Genomic DNA, 27,564 nt, shown 5'->3' on the forward strand with positions numbered 1-27,564 from the left:
GACGCTCTCTGGGCCTCCCTCCCACCCTCGCGATTGAGCGAGCACGCGCTTACGTCGGCGGCGCGAGGGCGGGGGGAAAGAGCGCGCGCGCGCTCAATTGCTTGCTTGCTGACTGGCTTGCTTTTCTTTTCTTTCCGGCTGGCTTTCACCGTGAGCGCGTCAACGGAGAGGAGGGGCGGGGCAAAGAAAAGAGGAAGAACGGCCTACGTCACCGTTTCAAACCCCGCCCTCTTCTCTCTCTCTCTCCCCCCCTTCCCGTTCGCATTGAGACCAAAGGGAAAGGCAGACGTGTACGGGGGGAGAGAGAGGGAGGGCGGAGGGACACACTGCGCAGGCGCCGCCTCATAGTGAACAGTCACTGCCGACGTCACTTGCCATTCTGGCTCATTTCCCGCCTCCACCCGCGGCGCTTTCCTTTTCCACTCTCCACCCCTTCCCTCTTCAAAATCCCACAAAGGGAGGGGAGAAGGGAGCGTAGGGCGCGCGTATACATTAATTAATACAGGAGTGTATTTTGACTGTGTTGTCGAAGGCTTTCATAGCCGGAATCATTGAGTTGCTGTGAGTTTTCCGGGTTGTGTGGCCATGTTCCAGAAGCATTCTCTCCTGACGTTTCGCCAACATCTATGGCAGGAATCCTCAGAGGTTGTGAGGTCTGTTGGAAACTAAGCAAGGGATGTTCATATATCTGCGGAATCTCCAGGATGGGAGAAAGAAATCTTGTCTCTGTGAATGTTGCAATTAATCACCTTAATTAGCATTGAAAAGCCTTGCAGTTTTAAGGTCTGGTTGATTCCTGCCTGGGGGGAATCCTTTGTTGGGAGATATTAGCTGGCCCTGATTGTTTCCTGTCTGGAATTCTTTTTTTCAGATTGTTCTTTATTTACTGTGCTGATTCTAGAGATTTTTTTAAAATAAATAAATAAATAAATACTGGTAGCCAGATTTTGTTTATTTTCATGGTTTCCTCCTTTCTGTTGAAATTGTCCACATGCTTGTGGATTTCAATGGCTTCTCTTCTCCAACAGACAAGAGTTCTTTCTCCCACTCTGGACCTTCCACAGATATATAAACCTCCCTTGCTTAATTTTCCAATATACCTCACAACTTCAGAGGATGCCTGCCATAGATGTGGGCAAAGCATCAGGAGAGAATGCTTTTGGAATATGGCCATACAGTCCAGAAAACTCACAGCAACCCTATTTTGACTGTGTTTCTTAGTGAGTTTCATTCTGGGGAGAACCAAGTGGAATAGCGAAGGTAAGAAGAGCCACTCAATTCAAATAGTCCATTGGTTACAGCACTTGCGTTACAGTGCTGTTGACAATCTCCTCCCTCCCTTTTCCCCTGACTTACCAAAGGACAGGTTGAGTGTATCCCTTATGGGAAATGCTTGAGACTAGAACTGTTCTGGGTTTTGGTTGAGCTTGGGTTTTGGACTTATTTGCATATACTGGAAGCAATGCCTGTATGCCATTTTTCTCCTGAAACTGCTACTCCCAGTGTGAAACTCTTACACCACCACTATAGAATCATTCTTCCTTCAGGCCTGACATAATTTCTGGGTGTTGCATAATGTGGAGCAGGAACAGAGAAGTCATGGGGTTCATCCCCAAAGAAAGTCATAGAGGAAGAGAGTTGGAAGAAGGTGGTGAAACCAGTGTTGAAGACCCATTGAAAGGGACATCAATAGCCGTCACCAATGAAAACCAGAATGGGGTGGAGTACATCATTCTCGCTGAGAGACTGCTGAAGAACTGGGCTGCGGTCAAAGAGTGATTGAGCAAATTGTCTTCAAGATTGGAATATGTGTGCCAAGTGAGTTCCTTATCCATTAGCATCTGAATTGAAAGAGGATAATTATAATCATTACAAAATACAGATGTTATTTGTTATCTGTCTCTCCTCATGGCTTAAGAAGACACTACATCAGTGGTTCCCAACCTGTGGTCCATGGACCACCAGTGGTCCCCAAGAACTAAAATATGGTCCACGGCCTCATCATTACTACACCGTTGCAACGAGAGTGACTGGTCTCGCAAAACCCTCTTATAGTGCAGAGGCAGTGGGGATGTTGGCAGGGGAGAGGGTGGCTATACATGAAAGACACAACAACAAGCCGCCTGACTGCTGCTTGTCCTCCTCCTTCCCTCTGAGTGGAGCAGTTCCATGTGGCGCCTGGAAGCGGGGGCACCTTGGTGTCTTCGTTTTTAGGCCTGTTCCTGGAGTTATTTGGGGTGCTTGTTCCGTCCCCCAGGACGATGGTTTGCCTTACATTTTGTTTCAGCCTCTGGCTGCAAAAGCCCAGGAAAAGTGGCTTGGAGTCTGCAAGAGCTGGCTGCAGTTTTCTTTGCAATGATTGGTCAAAGAGTACAACATCTTAGGACCGCCCTTTTTTACCAGGGTCTAGTCTCCATTTTGGAGCCTCATTTTGGCTATAGTCTTCCAATGTGCTGCAGCTGTGCAAGCTAACTGGGACAAATCATCCTCAAAACCAGGCCAATCTAAGCCTATCCAAATTAGATAAGTATTGAATTATACTGATCTGGAATAGGAAATCTAGTTAGAGGAGCAGGTTATTCCGTCGCTTCTAGAACTAATCTTTGCTGTAAAGATAGGGAAGGAAAGAGTTTCTCCTTCTAATATAGACAGCGTGATTAGGGTATAGTGGTTTTATAATCACCTTTGCCTTCTGGAACCAGGGATAATTCTGTAACTAAAACCTATAGAAATTTGTTTCATTTTCTGTAACTTTAAGATCTGTGCCAGGTTTACAACCTTGTATGAATAAACATCCTTTTTTTGAAGTTTTCCAGACTCAGTCATTCAATATTTTTAGGACAGCTTATAGGGATTTGCAGTTCGCCCGGATAAAGGACGGCACGTTTCAGCTTTATAGTTTTTTTATTGTCTGGCGGACGGCACAGTGCTGATTCAGAAAATTGCTTTGGATAGACCACATCAGATCTAGATTATTGAATATGGTTCCCGTGGGCAAGCAGATGACAACTACTGGACGGCATATGTTCTGTATCAGAAACTAGAGCTGATATGGTCTATCCAATGCAATCTTCTGAATCAGACCCAAATAACCAAACCAAATTTAAAGTTGATCAAAAATTGATAACTCTTTTGGTACTAATGTTGGAGAGTCAAAAACAGGTTGGGAACCACTGGTGTAGATGATTGCATATTAAACTCTAGAGCTCCTTAGAGGGCCTATATGCACTGGAAAGCTTGGCTCCAATTCATTTCTAGTGTCTGTAATATCTGTGGCTGTTCTTTCTCCCCACCCACATGCAGATTGCTGAAGCAACCATCCTTTAATCAGTTCCACCATGAGATGTGGTTCACACTTACTTGCGTTGATGTGCCTTACAGGCCCTATATAAGAGTATCCTCTGGTTTTAGGCCTCTTAATTCACATTCCTGAATGCATTTGTGCCATGTGTCATTTACATTTTGAAAATGACTTCAATCCACATTGAGTGGACAGTGTAGATCAGGGGTCCTCAAACTTTTAAAGCAAAGGGCCGGTTCACAATCCTTCAGACTGTGGAGGGGCCGAACTATCATTTGGAGGAAAAAAAATGAACAAATTCCTATGCACACTGCACATGTCTTATTTGTAGTGCAAAACAACAACAACAATGAAAACAATTGTAACCAACCTAAACCTATCAGGATTTCAATGGGAAGTGTGGGCCTGCTTCTGGCCAATGAGATAGTCAAGTTAATTAGGATTGTTGTTGTTGTGTGCCTTCAAGTCATTTCAGACTTTGGGCGAGCCGAAGTCTAAAATTATTTATTTATTTATTCGTTTACTACATTTATTTATTACATTTATATTCCGCCCTTCTCACCCCGAAAGGGACTCAGAGCAGCTGTATGTACATACAATATATTATATTCTTAGCATAGCACAATATTAGCATTATATATATTGAACTATACCACTATACTGTAATATTATATGTAATATATATAATATAATTAATATTATTATATGGTATTATTAGTATTATATTGTATAACATTATAATATTATTATCAATATTATATGTATATACAATATTTTATATTATTTAAAATGATATAAAAATATTATATTATAAAACTAAGGGTGGGGGCCAGGTAAATGACCTTGGAGGGCCGCATCCGGCCCCCGGGCCTTAGTTTGGGGACCCCTGGTGTAGATGATCCCCAGAAATCAGTCCATGAAGTAGTGGCACTCTATCTCCTTTTGCAGCCCTGATCTGGCAACCTCAAGCGTTCATTTGTTCAGTCAGATGAAGAAAAATCTTAACAGCTGGTAAACTGGCTGGGATTTCTGGGAATTGTAGGCCAAAACACCTGGGGACCCATAGGTTGAGAACCACTGATTTAAGTCATGTTAAGTCATGATTATTAAACACTTTGGCCAATGAAAAGACATTGGCCCAATCTACACTGCCATATAATCCAGTTTCTAAATCCAGATTGTCTGCTTTGAACTGGATTATGTGGCAGTGTAAATCAGGCCACTGGCTACTACCATTTGTTCATCAGTTTCGAAAGGGAAGCCATGTTAGCATGCTTGAATAAAAGTAAGAGTCCTGTGGAATGTTTAAAATTAACAAATTTTAGAATATGGATTAAAAGACCTGGTAGTATCTCAGTTCAAAGTTTATCTGTTTAAAGCTGGTGTGGACAATTTGTGGCCCTCTTTCTGGTGATAGTTCCATTGACTCATTATTGGCCAGTCTGGGCTGATAAGGATTTGCTGTCCAGCAACATTTGGAGATCCACAGTGTGCTTGTCCTTGATTCAAGCATTAGTCTCTCACAGGACAGTCAAGATGGCTCCAGGAGGGTCTGACAGAATAAGGCGTTTTAGCACCACACAGTTGCAGCGTATTGATTTAATGATGATGATGATGATGATGTAATTTGTTACCCACCTCTCCTTAAGGCAGGATACAACATAGATAAAATACATAAATAAAGAAAAAGTGCCGTGCTTTATGTTAACATGCATTTTGGAAAGTAGTACAAATCACTATTTGTGTGCATTCCACACTTAATACACACAATTATCAGTTTTATCCACATTCCTCCCACATGTTATTTCTGCACATATATCTTCACCTATGTGCTATATTGATCTGGAAGAAAAGAGATTGTGGAATTCGTTTCAAGCTGTAACCACTTCCTATTGTTTGGAAAGTATACCAAAGCATAATGGCTATATGAATTGAATTCCAAACATTTATTTATGTGCAGTGTTTATATGCAACTTAAAAGCTGTCAGTTCATAATTGTATTTTTAAAGGTCATGGATAATTCCTTCAAGTTATGGTTAATCTTGTTGATTAAAGTGATTTTAAAGAATGTATTGGATGTATTGGTTGTGGTTGCTGGTTCCTCAGTGGCTTATGACAACATTTCTGTGCTAAACAAGAGCCATGTTAAGTCTTCATTAACATATATATATAAATACCCCATCACATTAATGACATCTTTGTTTTGGTAGTGGATTTCCCAGTTTCCAGTGAGATAACTGGGGGTGGGGGGAATTTTACAGCCATATATTTTCTTTTGGTTTTATATTTGCTGGACAGTAGTGAGCTTTGTGTTACATATATATCCCAAGGAGCACATGCTCATGGCACAATGGAGATGTTTTATTGCTTAACCATGTTATTCTTGTTTAATTGAGTTTGATTGTCTTCAAGTGGTGCCGATATCTGCATGCTACATTTAGAAATTATATATATTTTTTCAGTGTTTGAGACACCCAAGTGTTGCAAGGAATAAGTGTGTGGGCCCTGAACTTCCTGCTTACGTGAACATGTTGTGCTTCTGAGATATAAACAAGGATAAACCAGTTGGCTCTTTCACTCAACCAGTTGGCTCTTTCGCAGAAGGAGGCGGCTTACATTCTGGAAGTGATAAGAGGCATGTTTTCCCCGGAGGTCAGTTATGGTGACAGTGCAAAAAGTAGATTGCCCTTTAACTTTTATATTTGGTTTCAACACGAGCTATGGAAATCCTTTTGGAGTTCTAAAAGCTTGTTTGTAACAAAAACTTCTGAAGGAGGGAAGGCACCTTTGTTAACTCTGTGTGCCTCTACACCGTAAAATTAATGCACTTTGATACCACTGTTAATTGCCATAGCTCAATGTTCTGGAATCCTGGGATTAGACCTTTTTGATAATGAAGACTTTGTAAACAATAACTTCTAAGACTCCATAGCATTGATCCATGAAAGTTAAAAGGTTATAAAACTGTACTATTTCTGTAGTATAGATGCACTCTATGTTTGTGGTAGTGCTGCTGATTTCCCTCTATTGGCTCCTGAAAAACTTGTGTAACAACTTCTTTGCATTCTGGTTAACTTTTGCCCAACTTACAACCAGTTAATGTTTACTCAGAAGTTCAGTTGAGCTAAATGGAACTTAATTATGAGAAAACACATACTGTGTATGACCATATGTGCTTGTATTTGTCTCTTCCTTTAGTTTTACTTTACAGCAACATTATATTCAAATTCTCATTCACCTGAGCTTTTCTCTGAAATTCAACCTGTGAAAAAATGAAGCTACTAGCAAGGGTTCATTGCATGTCTCTGGAGCTGATCTAGTGATTCAGCAGCTCTTAGGGAAGGATATGAAATAAACAAGGCAAGAGCTATTAGAAAGCAATATCAGTCATATAACACAATCTACTTCCTCTAACCTACTTTCCTGGCTCTGAGATTACTTCATGTTTTTCCTCTTGTATGAGGTCACCAACAGGGTTACAGTCAGCTAAAACAGTTTGTTCCATGTGTTGGTTGGGTGTTTGCATAGTGATGTGGAGGGAAATTTTCTGAACTTGTGATGATTCATAATTTTCTTCCTAAAACCAAGGACATTACTTTTTTTTTTTTTTTTGCAGATAGCCTTTTGGAACTCTTATGAATAGAAATTTCCCCGAGTTAACAGTTGAAATATGGGATCATGTCACAGAGATCCAAGTATTTGAAACCTAATCAAATTTGAAAATGAATGCCCTATACTTTCATGTATTATCAGAATTGCTTTTTCTAGAGCAGGGACAAAAGGTTTAAGTGGAGTATCATGTAAAGATAAACAAGTAATTTGCCCGCAACCAATTTTCGTACAGAGTTCTTGCACGATAAACTTAATCTGCTCTAGCATCACAAAAAACATGATTGATGTTACATGCAATTATGTATGTATATTTCCCACTGAAATCAGTGGTATACAGTGCACTGAACTACAAAGAGTTTGACACCCCTAACCAACTCCTTATAAAAAATACAGACACGTACGTACATTGTAATAATGAAATGTATGGAGACACAAGATATCTCATGAAGACCATTCATTTATATATTTTAAAATGCAGGATTTCTAAGACAGCTTACATTACCAAGATATGTTTGCATGACACACTTACAAACCACAATATGACACACTAACATGTCACAACACAGAGTTTGGAAAGCTTTGCATTAAATAGTAGAAAAGTATTTTGAAATTTCAAGAAAAGCTTGAAATGAGGTTTACAACTCTGTATTTTGATAACACAGACAAGTGAATGGCCATGCAGGGACAACAATTTACCACATTATGTAAAATAGCAATTTAAGATGAAATTTGTAACTCTGATTAAATCAGTATTATAACATTTTTTCTTCACTATAAATGTAATTACTTAACCTTCTTGTAATCACCATAGCTACTATTAGCTGTTAAAGTGTCCACACATTTATGGGGACATTGTGTGTATCCTTTGCATTTTAGCCATGATTTGATCAGCCATTCAAGAAGGGTTAGCAGTGCAGCCCTATACCTATCAATGTAAAGTTAGCCCACTGAGTCCAATGGCTCAATTGAATCATTACATGATGATTTTGTGTAATCATTGATATTGAGAATTTTATAAACCAATAAAAATAACTGTGACATTGTCTCGAGAAAGTATATCTAGGACTGCAGCCTTATTTTAGTTAAATTATTAAAATCATTACATTTATTTTAGACTCTTAATTGTATTGTATCAAAAGTATATTGGAGTTGCAATGTATATATATCCTAAATCCTTGATGTTAACAAGAATTTGGAATTTTTTGTAAAACAAGAGATAGCATCTGGGGCTCTACCTCTTTATCATAAAAATATATGTTTCAGAGAAGCCAAAGACTTCTAACTAGATAATAGAAATGGGGATTACTCAACATCTGGATATAGCCATAGAAATCCTCATTCTTTACTCAGAACCATAAAAAACGGCAGCATCGTTTACAGTATTTAAGATTACATATGACTGTTTAAATTAGAGCAAAGGACTCATTCCAGGCGCCTGCACACAGCTGGCTGGAGCACACTATGACAAATCCTGAGAACATAAAATTACTGAACCAGATCAACCAATTCCATTCCTATCCTCTGAAGGGACAGTGAATCCAGAGATACTTCATTTTATCTCCCTCTGCCCATTTACTCTCTGAGATTTCATTGTTCCTCTATTCTCCACTGACTTGAAAGCTTTACAATGAAATTTTATGACTTTGGCGCATATATATATATATATATATATATATATATATACATACATACACACACATATATATATATACATATATACACACACACACACACATACACACACACACACACACACACACACACACACACACACACACACATATATATATATATATATATATATATATATATATATATGTCAGGACCCAGGCTGCAGAACACCAATAACCATGCGCAGAGACCAGAATCTATCTAATATCTTTATTAGGGAAATATATAAAGTCAATAAAAATAAGTGTAGAATATAGTTCAGAAGTAGACCTTTTAGGAAAGGTCAAATATAGTCCAGGAAAACAATGTCCAATATGTGATATTAAAGTCCAAAGTTGTAATCCAATAACCGAAACACACAATTTGCCAAGCAAAGTGAGGGGAAATGACAAGGTCCTTTAGTCCATGGAGCTTAATGCAAGGCTGGGGAGCAAACTAGATTCTTGGCAAACAAGGCTTGATTCAAGGCAACAAGAAGCGAGGAGCAAGAACAGGGTCCGTGGCGAAATCCGTGGCGAGGTCCGGGGAACAAGGCAGGGCTGGAACGAGAGCAAGGTCCTGGAAACTGGAGTAGCGTAGTCCACACACAATCTACTCCCGAAGCTGACGAATTGACTCCGCAAGGATTCCTTTGCGGGCAAACACCTATATAGGATCTTGTTTTCCCGCCAAGGAACACTTTCTCTGGGGAACAAGAAACGAAACCTATACTGTGTCCAGATGCATGACTCCTTAAACTTTCCCAAGGGAAACAGACTTAATCATCTAATTGTCTGGCAGCTATCCTGGCGCTCCGGCGAGTCGCCTCCCGAGCGCTTCTATCTTGATTATAATAAAGCCGGCGAGAAAATGGGGGAGATTTCTGCTCAAGGCTTGTTTGGCTGACTTCTTGTGGGCAAACATCTTGCAGCTGCAAGGACTCCAAATCAGGCAGAAACGGTGGGAAACCCAAGTTTTCCTCTTCATCTGTCACAACAGTACTAGGAACAGGACTACATGGCCCATGAGTCATCACAATATATATCCTCTCTGTTCAAGAAAAAGACAACTGTGAATATCCCATGTAAGAGATCAGAAACAGGCATGGTAGCTTGATACCAGTATTAAGATGGAGTTAATGTGGAATACAATGCTTAAAAGGAATGTTTTCTCTGGCAGTCTGGTTTGATGTTTTGATTTACACAGATGAGCTATCTAATTTTAAAATGTATTTTAAGCTGAAGTTGCACTACTGACCCCTGCAAAGAAATGTAATTGTGCATATTTTATTCATCATTTTAGAAATGCTATCTCGGTTTCTCTCTTTGAAAAAGCTTCACTGGCAAAGAAGGAAAAGAAAAGGCGATACTGCCAAGGATTCCCTCTCACCCCAATAACCTTCAATTTGTAGGACTCTTTTCTTTATTTTCCCCTCCATACATTATTCAATGTATAAATGATACAGATCATAATGAATAATCTCAGCTAATCCTTTTATTTATGCTTTGGGGCTTCTTTACACAGGCAGTTTCCCCTGTGATCCAGGGCTTTCTGAACTCTCTGTGGCTTTTGATTTGCATATATGAAGAACGGTATTAATCCAAGAAGGCTGGAAGAAGTTGATAGGAAGCAAAAAATTGCCATGGCTAATTAGACACTTGCCTCCGTTTTATCTGATAAATGGCCATGTAAACAAGAGGATGGCCATTGTTTGGGGTGTGCAAAGGTAGGTGGAGTCAATAAATATAATAATCATAATAAGTGTTTACCGAGTGCTGTAGAGTGTCACTTGTTATCACGATCTGAATTCATTACAAACACATTGTGACCTGAATGTGTTCTGACACAGAAAGCAAGGCTCTGTTGCTACAGCATATTGATTCAAGAGTGTAGTAATATTGAATCTACAATCTGTGGAAGGAGTAGGGGAAATTGATTTTGAGGATTTCTTCTTGCTAATATGGATGAGAGACCTTTTTTCACTTTGTTCAGAGCAAGTTGGGAGCTTCATGGGATTTATTTGCAGCTAGACCTTTTTTTTGTTGCAATATCCGTTACTAGTTAATCAGTTGCAGTTACTGTACCAAGGATCTGATGTTAAAAGTTTGCTATTGTCATTACTATGATTTTTTAAAAGTTATTTTCTTTTTCTCTATTCAAAAAATAGCTAAACTACTTGTTTTGGAAGAAGAATACCATAAAACACTGGCTGAAGTAGTGGATTACATACATCCTATATCTGTTAAAGTAATTTAAAAACAACAAGAGTGAAAATTTCCCTTGTTATCTTACTATTGGACCACAATAACTTAATTATGCACTTGTAATTACAAATGAAACTCATTATTTGTACATACAATACAACCTTGTATATATGGGGGACTTTTCTCAGACTTTATGTGGATATGCAAAACTGTGGGTAAAAGTGAATCCTATTGTAAATTACTCCTGGCACGGAGTAACGCTGGAGGATGTAGAAAATGCCTAGAGAGGATATGTTTTGTTGGATATATGAAACTTCAAGTACTAGTCCAACATATTCAAGAGTCATACTATAGTTACAGTCAGCCCTCCACAATTACAGGTTTGACTTTTGTGGATTTGATTACTACCCTGTTTCTCTGAAAATAAGACATCCCCGAAAAATAAGACCTAGTAGAAGTTTTGCTGAATTGCTAAATATAAGGCCTCCCCCAAAAGTAAGACCTAGCAAAGTTTTTGTTTGGAAGCATGCCCAGCACCTGCCAAACAGAACACCAGAGCATGCAGGATCTGTAAATGTACGTACCATAAAGTGTTATACATGGAAATATTGGTAGTAATAAAAAAATCTTGATAGGATTCACAGTTTGGTTATGCTGGTTTATGATGACAACTACCGTACAGTATATAATAAATGTTCATTTTTTTGTTCAACAATAAATGTGAATTCTTCTTCATGGAAAAACAAGACATCCCCTGAAAATAAGACCTAGCGCATCTTTGGGAGCAAAAATTAATATAAGACACTGTCTTATTTTCGGGGAAACACGGTAATAGGTTTGAGTAAGATGTTCTCTGTAGTCTCTACATCTGTTATTGTGATTCTGCAATCAGCTTCTCGTGGAGGTTGACCACAGACTCATGTTGGAGAATCTAGAAATTCATAGAGAAGGATCTAGAAATTCCTAAAGAAGTATACTTTGGACAAATAAGTGCATTTTAAAATTTGCAGTTTTTCATTTTCATGGGAGTCCTGTGCCCTAACCACAGCTAACACAGAGGGCTGACTATACTTCCAGGCTCTGATTGGTTAACCCAGTGGTAGTGCCAGAGGCAAGATCCATTTATTTAGGCAACAAATGCAATTTAGCATCAGTAGCTTCAAAATGACACCTCATTTAGGTACAACATCTGCACCTTGGCTTCAGTCCAGAGAACACACAGAAATAACTGCATGTTCAGAATCTTAAATTTTGGCAGGTCAGAATTCAACTGTAGTTAAAATCCTGTTGGGGTTGCTCTGAATTAATGCCTAGCCCTTGAGAGCATCTAAAATAGTTCTTCAGATGCTAGCCATAGAATCTAATTGATCAGGTGGTCCTAACCTTTACCCTAAAGTAGGATGCCCTGTGTTAAAACACCTCTGAGTGATATGTCTCACCTTATGGATTAATCTCCTTTTAGTTATGTTTGTAGTTGTGTCAGAAGAGGAAAGAGTGTTGACAGCACATTCACTGTTTCACGAAAGAGAAAAGATTAAAAATGCACACCTCCAGGTTCCAGATTGAAACAAGATTGTGCTATCTATTCTACCTCTTACCCACATTGACTTGGAGCATGGTATATGCTATCTCTGTCTCTATTTCAGTTATGGGCGCCATCATATATTTAAACCTGAAAATATGTTCCAGATTGCTTTACCGTATAGTTCTGGATATTTATTCTTCCCTCAAGGCCACTTGACCTGGAGAATTAAGAGGTCTTATGGACACCGTGTCTATTCCCACGGAGCTCAGCTTGAGCCAGGGCTTAGCTCTCCTAAGGGCTAAGTCTGGGGCATAGTTAATGGGGTGCATGTATAATCAGTTGAAGTAAGAATTCAGCCTCTGTCCAAAAGAAATGGAGCCATTACGTGAAGTCGATTGAAAAAGTCACAACTGACAAAGAACGGGTTGTGTGTTTGAGCCCGTGCGGAATATCTCTCATCCTAATGTCGAATCATAGAATTGGAAGAAACTGCAGGGGCCATGTAGTCCAATCCTCTCTATGCAGGAACACATAAGTAAGCATTCTGAACAAATGGCCGCCTGGTATCTTTAAAAACTTCCACCACACTCCAAAATTATCTTAACCCACAAACATTTAGGGTTTTCCAGGGCATGCAGATTACACTACTACATCTCTAATTCTAGAAATGTAATACCATTCTGCTTCATCTCCATACAGATGTCCCAATTTCCCATCATAGTACAGTATAGTCTCTTTTCAGATACACATCTTGAGAAGCACGTTTAACTCGCAGTGTGTCTTTTGGTGACGTTGGTCCTCTATTAATACTTTCCTGATCCTTAGTCCTCTGGCAGCTTACTTACTGTTTCATCGGGTAAGTTTAATTGCTCCATAATCCAAGGGTCAAGAACTGCAGAGGGTAGTTGGTAGCTCAGAAAGTATATCCTTTGATGGCTACCGTTATATTTTTCACAGTTGAAGAAATGCATTGAGCTTTTTTTTTCTCCAGTAATTCATTTTCTATGACTCCTACTTTCTTTTGATGGGCAAAGCTAGTTTGTTTACGAGAAAGTTAAAGTCTCCTTGAAACAGACAGCATGTCAGCATTACCTTAAAAATACTGACATTTTGTAGGTACTGGCCTCTCTTTATCTTATGATGTTCTAGTCTTGTTGTACCTCCATTTTATTGGCTTCCTTTGTGGTTCATTTTGATGATTTTTCATACTACTTTATATCTTCCTCTTTCCCATTGTTTATTTTATTTCTCTATTGATAGCCTGCTTTTCTCCTGGCATGGGACCCGAAGTAGCTCAGAATATTTAGCTAAACCTTTATTAGTTAAGCCCCTCCCCCGGCCCCCAAACACAAAGTCTATTTAAAAAGCACATAGTTAAAAAGAGCATATAGAATTGTGTTGTTAAACAGTTCTCATCAAACAGGATCTTAAAAGGTAATCAGATTCTAAAATAGCCATTTGATTTCACCACTCTCAACTCTTTATTGGAAGAAGAAACTGCCCAGGATTGCCACCCACAAATCTCACAGTTTTTTCTTTCTCCTAGGAAGAGATCTGTAGCTTGCCTGATCTGTGTATTTGTTTTGCTTGCTGTAGCCCATTTCTGTACTTCTATATGTCTGATTCAGTACAAACTGTTCTTGTTATTACCTGATTGTTTTGTGTTCGGCACATTGCGGCACACACGTTGCTGTGTGTGACTTCCTTCTCACTTGAGGGAGGACACTTATCACTCAATCATTTCTTGAAGATGATAATGTCAGTCCCACTTTATGATGTCTGCAATGTTCTCCATTTCTAGCAGATGATGTTGTTTTTGTTTAGCTCTGAAACTGGAAACGCCTTTTAGTGTAGGGGTGGGAGTTGTGTAATTTGTAGGCTACGTACAGTTCACCAAGCACCACAGTACTAAAAGAAAGATATCCATGTCCAACATTTATCCATGTCCAGCAAAATATTTCATCTCTAGGAATTTCCTATGTCTACAAGTGCAACTCTATTATATTCTCAGACCAGAAATCCTTTTCAATAGAGTTCACAATTACCTGCGGTATGATGTAACCACAAACAATCAGGAATGCATCCTCCATGGGTGGGGGGATGGAGGCCATTGTATTGCAGTCTAAGGAGCTCATTCCATTCTTTGCAGTTGCCCACCTCCTTTAGTGAGAAAAGAGTATCCCACTACACATTTAGTTTAGACTTTTATATAGAAGACTATGGGATAAATAAACAACAAATAATCATGTTGTAGAGTTATTATGTGCACATCTGATACAGATAGAGATTACTGGGTTCAGTATAAAATAGATATAGTAACATGAATTTATATGCTTCACTAGGTAAGAGTATCATTTTATATGAACCACAGACCTTTGTGATGGTTTCAAGCAAATGCACCCCCTATACCCCCTCCCCGCTCAGCAGGTGGTAAAACTGGCCTTCAAACAACACACACTACTGAACTAGCACAGGTACAACACTATAAAGTGACTGGCTATTGGGTTACCTGGATTGAATCTCCTGCCCACTCCCTTCCCCCAGTAGGGCAACCAGAAGATGAATCCTAAATAAACTGAACTGTGACATTATGACTGACCTCCCATAAATATGGGGAAAGTATGTGTTAATTAACTCCCAGTCTTTTTCCCAACTCAACTATTTATCAAGGCGTCTCACAATTACCCCAAAGTAATCAACTGATCTGTTAGTCTTTCAGGTGCCACAAGACTCTTTTCATGCAGAAAGGCCAATGTCTGTTTTTTTAAAAGGGCTTTCCTGGGTTTAAAATAGTCCAGTTACCTCACCATGTGGTGCTAATGTCTTTTATGCTTTCTCCAGAGGACATTTTCAGGAGGAATGTTCCGGGGTCCTGGGGATAATGAAAGCAGTACTGGAAAGCTCCATGCAGTTGACAGACTGCACTCTGTCCATTCTTGGTATAATGGAAATATAATATTAAATGTGTTAATAAACCCACATTAACTAAACAATATATTCATCATGAATTGACAAGAGCTAGGAAGTAAAGAAAAGTATGAGGTGATAACGGTGGCCCAATTTTGAACCCAAGATGGAATTTGGTTAGCTGCAGTTCCTCCATCACCGAGTCTGTCCAGGTGTTTTGGACCATCACTTCCATCATCATTGACTATGGGTCACAATGGCTGTGACTGATGGAAGGTGTACTTTAAAACGTAGAGAACACGACTGGTCTACTATATCTAATAACTACTTAAAAGTCCCCAACTGGAGACTGGCAAGAACATGGAATAACTAAAGCAAAAAAGAACATGTTCAGAGAAATGTGACAAAGTGGTAAAGAGTCTATAAAGTAAGGACCTCATCACATGGAGCTTGGGCTCCATCCTAGGATGCTGCCAGGATAGAGCCGGACGGAGCCCATCACATGACGCTGGTGCAATGGCAAGGCCCAAAAGAGCCATGTGAAGAGATCCCTAGATTGTATCTCTGATGTCTGACACACCCTAGAGTGTATCTCTAGAACATTATATTAACATTAGTCTTCATATTAATTATTGTTAATATTATTAATATTAATCCCCGATGTAAATCAGAGGTTTGTCACAGAGGCCACTGGGACAGAAGTAAAACCTCTAAGCTAGTGGTTCTCAACCTGGGGTCCCCAGATGTTTTTGACCTTCAACTCCCAGAAATTCTAACAGCTGGTAAACTGGCTGGGATTTCTGCGAGTTGTAGGCCAAAACATCTGGGGACCCCAGGTTGAGAACCACTGCTCTAAGCAACCATAACTCTTGGTAGATCATATATTAATAATTGTAATTGGGTTTTTGCAAGAGAAGTGAAAATTCCACCTCTCTATTCCACTGACACAATCTATTCAATTAATGAGAAGAACTAAATGGGTTTGTTTTTATCTATGTAGTAGGTCCATAGAGTAGCTCATCACATGATCTGTGTTGATTTAACTACATTCTCACTCATTTTGGCCATACATTAGAATACTGAAAGTACAGTATGTTAATTCATCAGGCTAACCACAGCTAATACCACCTTGTTAACTGGACAGATCCAAAAACTACTGTTATCACCTTGGATTTATGTGACAGATCTTTAATTACAAATGCATATACATATGTACATATAAGATCATAAGGACTAAATCATCCTCTGTTTCTGTGCTCAATATAGTCTCGCTCATTTACTTTCCTCACTGATAGGATTTAAAAAGCAGGATTGGAAAAATATCTGACATCTCTGATATCAGTATTCTGATGCTGCTTATACTTAGTAATATTTATGATTGATAATGGAATCTAAACTTGTATTGTACACTTAGTACATATATATATATATATATATACACACACACACATATCCTTCTCCCCTCCCCTCTCTCTCTATAGGATTTAGTAAGCTTAATTTTCTAGGGTTTCCATACTGCTCTGTTGTCAAGATTTTTCTCTGAATTTGAGCCATATAGCCCTGTGCTCCTTGGGATCACAACCTGGTTTTCATAAGTATTTATCCCTTGTAGTCATAGAATTATGAGACAAAATATGAAAGATGAAGTGAAAGCTTACAAGGAGCAAAAGAAGTAGAAAAAGGATGAGTCAAAGTGCAAGGGAAGGAGTTGAAATTCATAAATTTGTTTTTATCTTCCTCTACATTTCCTCCTCTAGCAGTTACCTTCAGGGGCTTTAGGTTATATTTTCATAGATCTGAGCCCTTGTTATCTGTTAATAAAAATGACAACATCATACTAGTGTGATAAGACAATCTTAGAAATTCCTGTGCAGGACTCTTCTGGGAATAGGAATGGTATTTGTATACACCATTTTCTCTTTCTTTCTTTTTATTTTTATTTTCTGTGCTATTTATATACTTAGAAGTGTTAAATAATATACTGCATTATAAAATAATGTGCATGACAAAATGACGCTGTTGTTGCTGTTATTGCTATTATCACAGCACAAATGCACATGTCCCTTTATGTGATTCCTGGATTAATCCCTACAGCAACTGTAATGTAGATTTCTTGAGAGGCAGTGGTGGCCACGATCATATGGTAAATTACATGATCAATCAGGGATTTAAACTTGCTTCTCTAACATATCTATTTAAATGGTTCCAGGGCTGAAACACAGTGGAATAATATACCTCTTAATGTGTTGAAACTGCATAACTAGAATGACATTTAATAACATATATAATAATATTTCAGATAATATCATAAATGCTCAAATTGGAGGGAGTTGAATAAGCCTGCCTTTTTATAGTTCACAAAGTTTATCTTGTGCAGAGTTCACAAAATTTCTATGAATATAACAGCATGGACAAACCATCTATAACTAAGCAGTGATAAGATGTTGCTGATTCCAAGTATATCATCTTACTGTTGCTCAGTTATGGATGACTTTAGTAAGTCATTACATTCCTTCTTAAAATGCATTTATATTAATATATTTCTTTTAAACTACAAAAAGGTATGATCATAGTACAATACATTCATACTAATACAAACCACAGTGACAATTTAAATTTGTTTATGAAAAGTATTGCATTATAATGGGTTTGTAGGATAGGAAGATATTTCTGGGTTTTACAATTGATGATTGATATTTATATTTATATGGTGATATCAGAAAACACTTCCCTGAATTTTGATGAAAGCTATCATTTAAGCATGTGACATATACATTTCAAATTTGTTATGTTTTGACTAAGTATACAGTGTTTTGGGCCACCAAATACTATTATTAGTGAGTGTGTGTACATTCATGCACACATGTGTGTGCACACACCCATACATGTACATGTTGTTTCCCAGCAAGTGAAAACTGGAATTCTATAGAGATTATATGCTTCATACAGAATTTCCATACAACCTGTTATATTCCCAATTCAGGAGGTTCTTTTTTAAGCAACAGATTACACTATGTAACAAAATTTGAAATAATTTCTATTCTTGGCTTGAAAGTGCTATGTCCTATTTATTTGTGCAGTACTTACTTTGAAAGAAACTCCATTTTTGTGGCTGTCACAAACTATGTTGAATTGGTTGAGACTCGAGATATTCATTGAAAAACTATAGCAAAATGTACTGCAGGATGTCCCGCAAAAACAACGTTTTTGCAGTTTAACTTTTTCCATTTTTTAAATTATAGAACAATTAGGAAATGACATTTATAACTCAGGACCAAAAATCATGTTACACAGTGTTATTATCATAATTGGTATTATGGTACATTATGAGGTTCATATCCCCAGAGCTTTCAACATGAATTTAAGCTAAGCTTGTGAAGCCCAATTTAAGGTGCTGATGATCATATATACAGTTCTAAACATCTTGGATTCCAGGTATCTAAAACAGTGCCTTCTCTTGGTATAAAATAGCTTGGTCTTAAGATCAGCAGAGGAGGCCGTGTTGACAATAAAGCTGCTCTTGAAGATTTCTGGGATAACAAAACATAAAATCACCTCCTCTTCAATGGTTCTAAGGTTTTGAAAAGTCTTGCTTCCCTAATAACTTTGGATCTTCATTGTATTCTCTTCAGAATCTGTGTAGTATGCAAGCTTTGTGAAAAGCATGAAGAACAAGATTGTGTTTTATTCCTGTAGTGACATAGTTTATTGTGCAAGTCCAGGAGGGGGAATTGTGTGGATCTCAAGATGGCATTGAACTGCACCTCCCAACATTCTCACCATTGAGTATGTTGGCTAGACTACTGGGAGTAGCACAGTTCAGCAACATATGGAGGGCTACACAACTCGCACTCCACTAAATGCCAGTGTTTTTTTTGTTAACTGCTGTCAAATTGACTGATTTATGGTGACCCTTTAAATGAGAGACCTCCAAGACACCTTACAGTCCTGCCCAGGTCCTGCAGACTCAGTGATGTGACTTCCTTGATGGAGTCTATCCATCTATGTTGCTGTCTTTTTGTTTTCCTACTGCCTTCTGCCTTACCAAGCATTACTGTCTTTTCTAGGCAGTCATGTCTTCTCATAATATGTTCCAAGTACAACAGTTTCGGTTCAGTCATCTTGACTTCTAGGCAGGGTTTAGGTTTGATTTGCAGCCAATGCTATCCAGAGGGCTCTTCTCCAGCATCAAATTTCAAATGAGCTGGTTTTCATGTTATCAGTTTTCTTCACTGTGCATTTTTCATAACCATACATAGAAACGGAAATACCATGGCATGGACAATCCTAACTTTAGTATTAAATTATCTGTCTTTATATTTCAGGATTTTTTCACTTTCCTTCATAGCTGCTCATCCAAGTCCTAGTCTTTTGACATTTTGACTGTAGTCTCCATTCTGATTAATGGTTGAGCCAAGGTATACTCAAACCAGTTAGTGTAGCTCTACTGAAGGGAACAACAACAGCAACAACTCGAGCAAGATTCTCCTTAGTGAAGCCAACAGTCAATACAGCAGTAGCAATTAAACAAAAATGATTGGTGAGATACAATATTAAGCAGTCCTGCTCTTTATTTCTCTCTGTGTTTCACAGTGCATAGAAAAGAGCATAATGGGAATGGGACTAAAATATGCTTCCCCAACCAGCTGTCAGGGGAAACCAGAGTGGGGGAGGTCTTCCAGCAAGAGTGAGTTTATTTATTTATTGTTCATTGTAATGAAAGACCTCATTGTTCTGCCTCTCTGCAAAATGACATGAGAATGGGCATTGAACAAGGGGTTCACCAGGGTGAGAATCGGGCAGATATGAGATCTGTTGGTTGCTAGAAGACTGCTGTTATGTTTGACTAATCTAATGATGATCTCTGATGCTTCCCAGTCCTGCTTGTGCTTTTGATTTAATCTGGTATTAGACCTTTCAAACAGACTTTGTAAAACCCACAGGGCTACAGTTGCTTGTCAGCTGTGATTAGGTTTAATTAGAAGAAATGGGGAATTTGCCAATATCTCCCATAATCTTCACTCATCAGTATTGGGATCACTTTTTCAGCAGAGCAGAGGAGTAAAAAAGAAAAATGCAGTATATCATTCAGTCATTAACAGTTCTGGCGACAGATTCATGGTATTCTTTAAAGATAACTCAAATTGGTAAATGAAACAATGAGCTATGAAAGAAAATAGGAGAAAGAGAAAGCAAAAAGGAGTAGAGGAAGACAGGCAATGACTAAACTATAAATCTGTTTTATCTCTTCTTGAACCCATATACCCTATTTATGCAGATTTATTCTGATAACATCTTTAATGTAGAATGATTTTAATACTCCATAAATCTACATGCGTATGAAGTTAAGAGAGGCAGACCAATATATTAGATTTATACGTTGTCCCATGTCTGCTTCTGTATACTCAATAAAAACCGCTCGGAATATGGCTTTAAAACTCCTGTCCAGAACTAAAGACAGCTCCTTGAATTGAATTTACTAGCTTTCAAGAGTGCAGTCTTGTGTTGTGTTGTGGTGTCAGACTTCCGCGCTTTCATATTTGTGACCAGGACGATCTTTGCAGTCTCTTGAATTGCACGTACCTCCAAAATGTGCAATATTTTACAAGTTGCATTCTTCCCTCAAGGTCATTTTTCAGTCAGCATATGTAAAATCATGTGCTTTGGTATACGTCAAACTGCTCTGTGACAACCACACACTTTAAAGACTATGGAGATTTGTATATTGTGTTAGGGAGCAAAGCTTGGTTAGGGAGCAAAGCTTGGTTATTAATCACCCCATTCTTGTGGGGGGATTATGGGAGCTGTTGTCCAAAAATCAACTTTTGCTCGTGAGGAGTGGATCTGAGCCCTTGGCACAAATAATGGTAACAGCAGCTATGATAGCAGAAATACATCTGCAGATCCACAGGTGTGCAATTTTCCAATGCTCAGATAACACTAATACGAACGGAATAGTCTTTGTAAGCAGGGGGTTTTATGCATGTTGGAAGTCCTTAGCAAATCACTGGATCAAGCAAAAACATTAAATGATCAAGGGGTCAGAATGGAATTTGTGAAGACAACTGACACTACTAATGATGGCTGATATGAATATACTTGGATAGCCATGCAGCTAACCTGCTGTGAAAAGACTGACTGCATTCTTCTTCTCTAGAAGAAGAACCACAGGAGGAGAAGACAGAATTAGGTAAAGGGGAAACACCCAGCAACAGTGATATTTTCCATTCTTCTTTGTTTCTCTTGGGGTTAACAAGAGGCAGGGCTGGCCCCACTATTGAGGCACCTGACGCCGCCGCCTCGGGCGCAGGCCCGGGGGGGGCGCCGTCAGGCTGGGCGGGAGGCGGGGCACCGCCCTGACGGTGCCCCGCCTCCCGCCCAGTGCGCCCTGGCCCGTCTGGCCATTTCTAGCAGGCCAGAGTTCAGCGGAGGTCCCTCCAGGCCGCGATTGCGGCCTGGAGGGACCTCCGCTGAACTCTGGCCTGCTAGAAAAGGCCAGATGGGCGAGCGGGGGTAGCGTGGGAGGCGGGGCCAGCTCTGACGCCGCTCCCCCCCGCCCAGCGTGCCCTGGCCCCGCCTCCCACGTTGCGTGGGAGGCAGGGCCAAGGCACGCTGGGCGGGGGGGGGGAGCGGCGTCAGAGCTGGCCCCGCCTCCCACGCTACCCCCGCTCGCCCGTCTGGCCATTTCTAGCAGGCCAGAGTTCAGCGGAGGTCCCTCCAGGCCGCGATTGCGGCCTGGAGGGACCTCCGCTGCAGTCTGGCCTGTTAGAAAAGGCCAGACGGGCAAGCGGGAGTAGCGTGGGAGGCGGGGCCAACTCTGGCGCCGCCCCCCCGCCCAGCGTGCCCTGGCCCCGCCTCCCACGCTGCGTGGGAGGCGGGGCCAGGGCACGCTGGGCGGGGGGCGGGGCCAACTCTTTCCATTTTCCATTCTTCTTTGTTTCTCTTGGGGTTAACAAGAGGCAGGGCCGGCCCCACTATTGAGGCACCTGACGCCGCCGCCTCGGGCGCAGGCCCGGGGGGCGCCGTCAGGCTGGGCGGGAGGCGGGGCACCGCCCTGACGGTGCCCCGCCTCCCGCCCAGTGCGCCCTGGCCCGTCTGGCCATTTCTAGCAGGCCAGAGTTCAGCGGAGGTCCCTCCAGGCCGCGATTGCGGCCTGGAGGGACCTCCGCTGAACTCTGGCCTGCTAGAAAAGGCCAGACGGGCGAGCGGGGGTAGCGTGGGAGGCGGGGCCAGCTCTGACGCCGCTCCCCCCCGCCCAGCGTGCCCTGGCCCCGCCTCCCACGTTGCGTGGGAGGCAGGGCCAAGGCACGCTGGGCGGGGGGGGGAGCGGCGTCAGAGCTGGCCCCGCCTCCCACGCTACCCCCGCTCGCCCGTCTGGCCATTTCTAGCAGGCCAGAGTTCAGCGGAGGTCCCTCCAGGCCGCGATTGCGGCCTGGAGGGACCTCCGCTGCAGTCTGGCCTGTTAGAAAAGGCCAGACGGGCAAGCGGGAGTAGCGTGGGAGGCGGGGCCAACTCTGGCGCCGCCCCCCCGCCCAGCGTGCCCTGGCCCCGCCTCCCACGCTGCGTGGGAGGCGGGGCCAGGGCACGCTGGGCGGGGGGCGGGGCCAACTCTGGCCCCGCCCCCCTCACTATTCGCCCTGGCCCCGCCTCCCACGCAGCGTGGGAGGCGGGGCCAGGGCACGCTGGGCGGGGCCAGGGCGTCGGTGGCGGGGGCGCTTTTCAGCACCCCCGCTTCACATCAAAAAATATCTCCGGCCGGCCCTGACAAGAGGACAGTTTCCTTCCTTTTGATCTACTCCATGCAATACTAAGATAATTTGGCAAAGCACCTGTTTATCTATTTTCTGTATGATTCTTTCTTAGTGCCCAATGGCCAAGTCTTATCTTCCACTTAGCAGATGAAGTACTGCTTTAGCTATAAAGCATTTTCTGGAAATGTGTTCCTTTGAATCCCCACTTCCATGGCTGCAGAAGCATACGCACTTCTACTTCACTACACCCAGTGGGTTCAAGAATGCAGACACCATCCTGTGCTGCCATACTAATGTAGCTTTATTCGGCACATTTTCTGATCACTTAGGTTGGTATTGTGGGTGGATCAGCCTTGTGTGGGGCCGATTTGCTTTAACCCAGGGCAGGGACACCTTTCCCTGGGTTAAACAAAGTTGGGGCAAAGGCAGAATCCTGACACAGGATTTGGACTTTCCCTCAACTTTAGAGCTCTCAAGAGAGCTGGGTCAATTCTTAACCATCTGCAGCAGTCTTAACAACCAACTCATGTTTCTGGACTCAGGTGGCCCAGGAAGGCAGTATGGCAATCTCTCCCCCTCCCCCCCCCCAAATGTCGTGGATGTCCTTATGGTGGCTGCCCAGCAGTGCCAAACTCTGTTCACCACAGCTGGGCAATTTGGACTCCCTGCCATCTCTGACAAGGCTTGGGGAGTCTCAGACTGTCATGTGGGGTCGATCTGGCATCCAGGACACTGGATCAGCCTTGCATTATTTGTCACTGTAGAGCCACCCATTGTTGGGTAATTGTAGATGGCTGCTGTCTAGAAGAATATGGATGTGAACACTTCCCTTGTCAGTAATAATATAGGTTTCTGCTATTTAGATCCATAGATGACCATAGACAGAATTGGTATGAAAGTGGATAATTGGAGGTCTTTATAGTGGATAAAGAAATGTGAGTTCCTTCATTATAAATATAGAATGCATCTCATATAGTTATAAACAGATCATTTAAGACACCATTGGTTGCTTAGGAGCAGACGACTATGGCACTTGCTGGACCACTAACTCTCTTCATTATTGAATCGTTATTGATCCTTTTAGTTAAGGTGCTGTTTAATACTTCAGTTTTTATTGAGAAGTGTGACTAATGTGTTCATCTGATTAACATATGCAATCAATTAGGCATGATTATGCTAATTTTCTTTAACCTTGAAGCAGACATTTATTTTCCCTGTGAGAAGGATAATGAAAAGGCTGAAGGGTGTATGTATGTGTGCATGTATGCATTTCTGTGTGTTCCCTGATTATATATCTCTGTGTATTTAACTCTCTCCCTCTGTATTTTCTATCAACATATGCAAACATCAGAAGACAATATTTGGCATAAATTACAAAGGATGATAACTTCAAATTACATAGAACAATTTGCTCAAAGTATAGAAACACAGACATGTCTTTTAATAAAATAATTTTCAAAAATCATTACCCTCGTGGGTAGCTAGAATTCATCCAGGCTCTCCTTCCATTAACAAAGACTTATTTATGCTCACTTTGTATTCGGTAGCATCCTCTCCTCTCCAGCTGTTATTTTTCTGATTCCACTCCCAACTCTCCTGAATTCTACTTTTTCTGTCAACAAAGGGTCAATTGCCTCACCTAGAAACTCCAGGAGTGATGATTCACCCTTTAAATGGGTTGCAGAGATTTACTGGAATAACATTAAACCCTCCCCAAAAAACTAGTTTTTCAAAATGAAGAGTCGACTTCTGTTCATTTAAAAAATATAGAAGATGGCAGTCCTTACTGCTCCCAAATGGTGAAAGGAGCCGAATTTAGTAAATCCTGAGTTACAGACAATTGCCACATCTTACTCATGCTTGCTTATTTGCATCAAGTGGCCTGGATTTATTGTGCTACTTTCTGCTTTTAGTGCCATTATTATTGTTGCAAGATACCAGATAGAGTTAAATCAAATAGCTATAGCAAGAAGTACTATCTCTGGCCACGTCAGCCATGTCCTTGGCATGCTCTTGCCATATTCAGCCAGCTCCCTAACCTATGTCCAAGTTTACACTTCACAATGACAGTTCTCCATGACTATACTGTATATGGTGATTGTGCATGTTTGGTTTTAAATTTTATTCATCAGATTTCTTGGGAAATGCATTCTAAACAGCACACATTACATTCTCCCCTCAAGCCCATTTTCCAGTCAGCTCATGTAAAATCATGTGCTTTGGCATATGTCAAACAGCTCTATGACAACCCAACACTTTGTGGAGATTTTACACATTGTGATAGAGAACAAAGCTTGGGAAAGCATCTCTTTGAACTACCAGTCCCAGAATCTCTATCCTGGTGGGAAGAACATGAGAGGTGTTGTCCAAAAAGCAACCTTTACTAGTAACAAGTGATTCTGAGTTAATGGCAGAAATCATCATCATTACTGAAATACACTTGTAGATCTGTAAGTGAGCAATTTCTGGTACCTCAATAACTCTAAGAATGCAATATTCTGTGCAAGCAGGAGATTTTATGCCTACTAGGAACCCATGCTCCTTAGCAAATTACTGGATTGAGCAAAAATATTAAGTGATCATTAAGTGAAATCTGTGACGACAACTGGCACTACTAATGATGGCTTAAGTGGCTTTGATTTGTTAATTATGCTATTTGCTTCTTTCAGTGCTACTATAATCGCCAAACCCAAGATATAGCTGGAAGATTACAGATTTATAGAATTAATTCAAATAGTTGGTACCAGTGGTTTAGTTGGTTGATGTTGGATTAAGACCCATGACAACCAGAGTGATTTCAAATCTACTGGGTGGGCATGGTCAGCTTGTGCTTTCTCAGGCTTAGAAGAAGACAATGGCAAGTCAATCCTATGACAGGCCTGCATATCCTCCAATTGTTACAGTTTGACTAAAACTGTTCCAATTAATCTCCTGTCACCCCCTTTTTCAATTGCTTTAAACATGTCCTATTTTCTTTCAGCAATTTCCATTTCCTCCTTTTGTCCTATGCTTACCAAAGTTAACAAGGGAAAGAGAGTGGAGAGAAGGGAGTGGGATACAAGCACTTGGGTTCCAATAACTCACAAAGCCCGAATACATAGCTAGCACTGCTTCTTTGTTCGCTGCTCCAGAACTGCATTTTCCATTTTGGTGCCATTCCAACCTGTTTGAGAAAGAAAGTTGTGGAATTTGTTTTGGGGTCAGCTAATAGCCAATTACATTTTACTGTAGTTATGATATAGAGCCAAAAATGCAGCAAACTTTTGAGATTTCCAGATCTCTTCTTAGGCAAAATGTAATGTAGTCTGACAGGGAAAAAGCGGTATAATTTCTGGCTCAGTGTGATAAGAGCACCATATCTTTTGGCAGCACCAAGGTGAGCCTTACCTATATTGTATTTTTATCTTGCAGCATTCTTTCTTTTGAGAAAGGAACAAATATTCATAGGAGTCAGGAGTCATAGGAATTACAAAGAGGAAGACAAAAGATGAGATCAAGAGTGTCCAGTTTCTTAAAGTTACAGATTACCTTTCAGCAAAAGTAGAAAGAGCTGACTATGAGAACCAAACCACTGAAACAGGCCACCCACAGTAATTGATGTTAATGTATATTCAGGGTAAATTGGAAGTAGAAGGGAACAGAAAATACAGTTTGCACACAGAGCCATAACAAACGATCACTGCTTACATGAAGATGGGAGAAATATTGTTCTGGGACATTATGCCCTGTTGATGGAATTCCCTCCTGATGAAAGTTCAGCTATTTCTAATGCTAGCCCCATTTTGGTGCTCTTGGATATGACTGACTGCCACTAATTCTGATTTATTTGCTTCGATCATGAATGCTCACTTTACACTGATGTCCATTGTGACAAATTTACAGGTTCTAATTTGAACTGTTTTGTGGACTTCCACTTATTCTGCAATCTATAGATACAGGGTTGGGTTAGATACATTTTAATAAATCTATCTAGTCTGGAGTGTTTTTATCTGTTTGCATCTCATGTCTTGCACTAGAACTAAAGATGTCAGATGTATTTGTTGTGAGACGTGGGAGCGCATTCCAAAAATATGGAGTGAGTTTTACTGTTTCATCAAGATGAGAAAGTCAACTGAAATATCAACAGGCCAAGACACAAAGAAAAGAATTGAATGTGAAAGCATTGCTTTGGATGCTCTAAAGGACACCAGATGCCACTATCATAAGGAAGAGCTGTCTTATAGTGACATCTATTAACTGCAAAGAAGGCTGACAAGATAATGACAGTTGTTCCTCTCAAAGTCCTATAAAAAGGGTCTAGACAAACACTAGGGAATAATCAGCAAAAAATCATTTTGATTTGGCAGTGAGGTAGGTGAGCTAACAGACCTCCTTTGCCTTTAATTTCTATGATTCAGATATCATCAGTCAAAGTTTACCATCAAGATGAGGAATCTAGTGTCATCCAAATTGATGTCATTTTAAAGCTTGGCTTGCTGTCAGCAATTACTTCATGTGTGCCAAAGAGCATTCAAGAGAGCTGTTAACCTGTGGCATGCAAGTACATTGGAGCCTGCAAAACTCATAATGACATATCTCCTTTTGGAAGAAGAAACTACAATTGATTTCTGAGAG

General features: G+C 40.6%; 1 long non-coding RNA gene across 1 annotated transcript in view; it reads left to right on the plus strand.

Annotated features, from left to right (window-relative positions):
- Positions 1 to 143: 143 nt before the first annotated feature.
- LOC103277658 (uncharacterized) overlaps positions 144 to 27,564 on the plus strand; it is an 89,038-nt gene continuing 61,617 nt past the window's right edge. The window contains exons 1-3 of the long non-coding RNA XR_010003408.1: positions 144 to 1,818; positions 5,764 to 5,953; positions 10,088 to 10,289. This is a non-coding gene — a long non-coding RNA (uncharacterized LOC103277658). The remainder of the gene's footprint in view (positions 1,819 to 5,763; positions 5,954 to 10,087; positions 10,290 to 27,564) is intronic.

This window comes from Anolis carolinensis, chromosome 2 (assembly GCF_035594765.1).
Source record: "Anolis carolinensis isolate JA03-04 chromosome 2, rAnoCar3.1.pri, whole genome shotgun sequence".
NCBI classification, from domain to species: domain Eukaryota; kingdom Metazoa; phylum Chordata; class Lepidosauria; order Squamata; family Dactyloidae; genus Anolis; species Anolis carolinensis.